Here is a 5687-nt window from a genome sequence, read left to right as displayed (position 1 = left end):
TCTCTTTCTTCCCTTTCCTTCCTTCCTTCCTCCTTCCTTCCTTCCTTCCTTCCTCCTTCCTTCCTTCCTTCCTTCCTTCTTTCTCTCTCTCTCTCTCTTCTTTCTTTCTTTCTTTCTCTTTTTCTTTCTTTTTCTTTCTTTCTTTCTTTCTTTCTTTCTTTCTTTCTTCTTTCTTTCTTTTCTTTTCTTTCTTTCTCTTTCTTTCTCTTTCTTTCTCTTTCTTTCTTCTTCTTTCTTTTCTTTCTTTCTTTCTTCTTTCTTTCTTTTCTTTCTTCTTTCTTTCTTTTTTCTTTCTTTCTTTCTCTTTCTTTTCTTTCTTTCTTTCTTTTTCTTCTTTCTTTCTTTCTTCTTTCTTTCTTCTTCCTCTTCCTTCCTCTCCTTCCTCTCTTCCTCTTCCTCTCTCTCTTCTTTCTTTCTTTCTTTCTTTCTCTTTTCTTTCTTTTCTTTCTTTTCTTTCTTTCTTTCTTCTTTCTTTCTTTCTTTTTTCTTTCTTTCTCTTTCTTTCTCTTTCTCTGTCTTTCTCTCTCCCTTTCTTCCCTTTCTTCTCTCCCTCTCTCCCTCTCTCCCTCCCTCCCTCCCTCCCTCCCTCCCTCCCTCCCTCTCTCCTCCCTCCCTCCCTCCCTCCCCCCTTCCTTCCTTCCTTCCTTCCTTCCTTCCTTCCTTCCTTCCTTCCTTCCTTCCTTCCTTCTTCCTTCCTTCCTTCCTTCCTTCCTTTCTTTTGGTTTTTGGGTCACACCCGGCAGCGCTCCTGGCTCTATGCTCAGAATTTGCCCTTGGCAGGCACAGGGGACCATGTGGGATGCTGGGATTCGAATCACCGCCCTTCTGCATGAAAGGCAAATGCCTTACCTCCATGCTATCTCTCCAGCCCCTCCCTTTTCTTTTTGTATAAACTGGTGGGCTGGGATCACAGATAGCAGAGCCACCAGGATTGAACCCCAGGGACTGGCTCTCATGACCACATGCTTGCAAGACAAGTGTTCCAAGTCCCTATTTATTTCCCCAAGCCCAAAGAAAGCTCTGAACTTGAGCCCTTGGCCTGGTCAACGGAATATTCTTTCCCTGTGAAAAACAGACTGCTGACAAGAAAGCCTCAGAAAATGATTGTCTGCCGAATCCCTCTGAAAAACTTGTCTTTTTACCAATTCTGAACAACAGCTGTCTGGGTTTTTTTTGTTTGTTTGTTTGTTTTGTTTCGTTTTGGGGGCCACACCTGGCAGTACTCAGGGGTTACTCCTGGCTCTGCACTTGGAAATTGCTTATGGCAGGCTTGGGGACCATATGGATGTCGGGAATTGAACCTGTGTCTGTCCTGGGTTGGCTAAAAGCAAGGCAAAAGCCCTACCACTGTGCTATTGCTCTGCCCCCCAAACAACAGCTTTCTAAAGTGAAGTCAGAAAAAGATAGGCTGTGGGGAGTTTTCAAAGCAGAAAGAATAAAAAACGCATGGGGAAGAGAAATCAGAAGCCAATACAGGGCTGAGTTGGACCTGGGTTGGACTCGGGTTTGATTTCTGGCATCCTATATGGTCCCCCGAGCCTGCCAGGAGCAATATCTGAGTACTAAGCAAGGAGTAACCCCTGAGTACTCTTGTCTTGGGTTGTGGCCCCAAAACAAAACAAAATTAAAAAAAAAGCCAATGCAATGTAAAGTTTCATCAAGAACAACAACAAAAAAAAAAGATTTGGAAATAAACAGCCCAAGGATCATAGCAGAGAAGACTGATATAAAAGAGTGAAGAGGGTAGGATGGAGGGAGAAGAATAAACAAGAGGTTAAATACTAAGAAAAGGACATTGGACGAGGCCACTTCTTCATGTTGACAGCAAAGCATACTTTCAATATTTAAGATCAAAAGAAAGGTGCAAAGAATAGAGCCACCAGAGGGATCAGGCGAGGTCCAGTAGGGCGGGTGACCAGAGACCAGGACAAACAGAGGGAGGCCTTGCAAACAGACCTGACTCCCACCAGCACCACCTCTGATGGCAGAAACAAACCTGTGGAAAAGCAAGATTTTGTTTTTGGTTTTCTTTGTTTGTTTGCTTTTTGAGTACAAAATGATTTTCTGTTTATTTGGTTAGTTGGGTTTTTGTTTTGTTTTGTTGTTTTAACAACATGGACTCCAACCATGGCCCTGTCCACGGAGAGCTGTCCAAGGTGCTGGATTGCTGGGGCTTGGTCTCTATCTTCTGCTTGCCAAAAACCCCAAACAAACAATAAAAACAAAAACAAAACAAACTAACAAAAAATTCTCTAGATTTTATTCCTCTTTTCAGTCCACTGGTTGCATTTTTATATGCATTTCCATGGCTCAACAGTAGTTTTAAAAGTGCTGAAAACCTGCAAACCAGCATATGGACTACACACTGACAACCACAGGTCCAGATCCATGCCTGCTTGCCCTCAGCTTCTCTGTCATTTCCCTCTGCTCTTGTGTGGGAGTATATTCTAATGAGAGCTATTTGGTGACAACCTCCTCTGCCTGTCCCACTTTAAGTGGAAAGGTTGGACTTGGTTCTTGGTGCTGAGAGGCAGGAAGCTAAGGTTCTACCATGGAACTTTTGCACCCTCATCAGCCCAGCTGGTGCCCCAAGGCCTTCCCCAGGAGCAGCTGTGTTCCACCAACCTACCGTGGAATGCTGGTATGCAGAACCCAAGCAAGCTGAGTTGGCAGTGTCCATGGTGTACACAGGGGCGCCAAACACATCTGCCAGCACCTAGGTGAAGCCTCATCCCCCACCCTTTCTCCCTAGGTAACTTGACCTTACCTGCAAGACTCCGCCCATTCCTGGGAGGGGTCTTGGAAAAGATAGATAAGGCCTTTGACCCAGGGGATTAGGACTTTTTGGTCTTTGGCCAGCATGGAGGTCAAATGGAAGATGGCTGAAAGGAGTTAAGATGCAGGGCTAGCTAAGAATAGCAAATGCTTAAAAGGTTATGATATAGGCCACACTTGTGGTGGATAGGGTATGAATAAAGTTGATGCTTCCTGATGCCTGTCTCTGGATGAGTCTGATTCCGCCGTTCACCTAAACCTGGGACCCGCCAGCTGAATGGGGATTAAATAATTAACCATCGTTAATTATTTAATGCTACACCTAGGAAGGACATAGGAGGCTCAGCAGTGCTGAGTGGTTCCCCTAGAGGAAATGGCAATCCATTGGCCAGGTATTCTTTCCTCCAGTCTTCTGGTGCTTTCTGTTCTGCCTCTATTTTAGGGATAGTTCACTTGACAAAGCCACCCTGGTGATGACAGGGGCAGGAGGACCTGGGGCATACTTCAAGAGGATGGTCAGGGCTTTCCAGTTCCTTCCTGCACAGCTGAGTGATTTCCTTAACGACCAGGTGAAAGATTTACAGAGACTTCTAAGTTCAAGGTGGGTATCAGACCAACATTAACAAGCCCAAGCAGGGCTGGGGATGGTTGGTAGAGTGGGAGCACAGGCTTTGCATATAGGAGTCTTGGGTTTGAGGTTTGGCAATGCATGGCTTCCTGAACACCCCCCCACTCCACTAAAAACAAATTCAAATAAACCAAAATAAACAAGGGAATATTTTTAGGGATAAAAAGAAATTGTTTCATTTCCAGGCTAAGAAAAAGAAAAGCATAAAGGTAAGATAGAAAGTCTGACTTGGAAAGATACAGCAGGACATCAATGTTTCAATGGGTGCATGTGTGAATCTCCCCACTTGGCCTGACCACTCCTTCCCTGAAGCTGAGTACTGACCCCTACAAGTGTCAATAAACAGAGGATTCCTAACCCTGGACTGTTACTTCCAGGGCATCCTCGGCCTCCAAAGTGAATCAAGTTTATGGTATCCAGAGCTCCTGATGTCGAAGAGCAGCAGTCAAAAATAGTCCTAACCTCCTCAGTTATTTTTCCTTCTCTGCCTTCCGTGACTCCTTGACTTTCTCTCTCGGGGAACAGCCTTCAACAGAGCACTTAAGGAAGAAGTACATTTCTGGAGTTCTGCTTTTAGAGAATTTGACCAGTGGATAGGAATATCACAGCTTTAACAGCTGAAATCATTACTCAAAACAAACAAACAAACAAAAAACAAGAGGCCGGAGAGATAGCATGGAGGAAAGGCGTTTGCTTTTCATGCAAAAGGTCACTGGTTCGAATCTGGCATCCCATATGGTCCCCCAAGCTTGCCAGGAGTGATCTCTGAGCATGGAGCCAAGAGTAACCCCTGAGCGCTTCTGGGTGTGACCCAAAAACCAAAAACCAAAAAAAAAAGAAAAACTCAGGATACCCCTAACACTGGCTACCTCATGACAAGAAGGTTGGACTGTCCAACAAAAGCAGATTCATGTCACACCTGGTTACTTTTTTTTCTAAATAAAGGAAATGCAGAACATTGACAAATATGGCCACTGTCATTTTAAGACAAATGACTGGGAGAATCTGTTAGAACCCCTCCATGCTTAGGGAAAGTCCCTGAAGAACAAGAAGAGCAACTGTCAGTGGGCAGAAGGGGGGTGTCATGAGGAAGGATGGCAGTCTTCTCTTCCTGAGTGTAAACAGAACCTGCTTCCCACATGTGCTGGTTCCCAGAGTGGGAAATGGAGAAAAAAAGCAAGTGCCAGGGAAAGCATTGCCAGAGTCAGTGAGTGCATCAGAGCTGAAGTGTGCCCGCCGGACCCGAATCTTGAGGGAATTCTCAGGGCGCGTCACTTTCCACTCATCATGGTTGAGATCAGCAGGGGCAGGTTTTAGATGGAAGGCGTGAACCCAGGAAGCATGCCCTCCACCTTAACAGCAGTCGGGGTGATCAGAAGGACTACATAAGGTGCTTTCCACCTAGGCTCTAGTGTCTGCGAGCAGTGCCGTCTTACCAGGACCTGGTCTCCCAGCTTCTGGGGTTCATATGCCTGAGTTCCTTTCAGACTTGGCTTTGTAGGGCATCAATGGCGGCCAGCCGAGCTGCTACGAGAGTGGAAGGGGGAGAGAAAAACATCATAAGGCTTAGAAAGCATTTGCACTGGGGGGGGGGGGGCGCCATATGGTTGCTACTGTAGGAAGACTAGGACTTTTGTTCTGGTCCTATGAGCTACTGACTCAGCTGGATCTTCAGGGTTTTCTTCTTATAGGCTGTGAATTCCACCACGAAGATAAGGAGGTTTCAGCTTTCTTTTCTTCAATCCTGCAACTTAAACAGCTGTTAGGGTGGAGAAAACAATAGAGCCCTAAACTCCAGTTGCCTTTCCTGCACTGGGTCAGACAGAGATGAAGAAATTTCATATCTAGTAATAATTGTCTTACTTTTAACATTACCAAGGGAAGCATAATTTTTGCTCTTTCCATTTACCACCCATGTTTATTAAATGTTAGGGTTGGTTTATTTTTGCTACCTGCTTTAACCTCTGGGATAGATAGGCATAATATTATCTTTAGTTGTTAACCTGGCTTATTAATTCCTGTGGCCTTTCTTTTCCCCTTATTTCCCTTATAGCTTTTCCTGATGACCATTTTGCTTCATGTTTTTCCTAGAGATTTCATCACCCTAGAAGTCATTAAAGGGAGAGTGGTTGAAGATCAATTTTCTGTAGCTACTTCAGGCTGACAGGGGACTGCAGTCTCAATCTCTAGATAGGGTGAAATCTCATATTTCCCTAAAGGAGCAGTTAACTGGTTCACTTTTGCAGTCTTAACACCTGAAAAGGATCAGATCAATTATACAGGG

This window comes from Suncus etruscus, chromosome 20, assembly GCF_024139225.1.
Source record: "Suncus etruscus isolate mSunEtr1 chromosome 20, mSunEtr1.pri.cur, whole genome shotgun sequence".
NCBI classification, from domain to species: Eukaryota; Metazoa; Chordata; class Mammalia; order Eulipotyphla; family Soricidae; genus Suncus; species Suncus etruscus.
Note: the sequence above shows the minus strand (reverse complement) of the source record.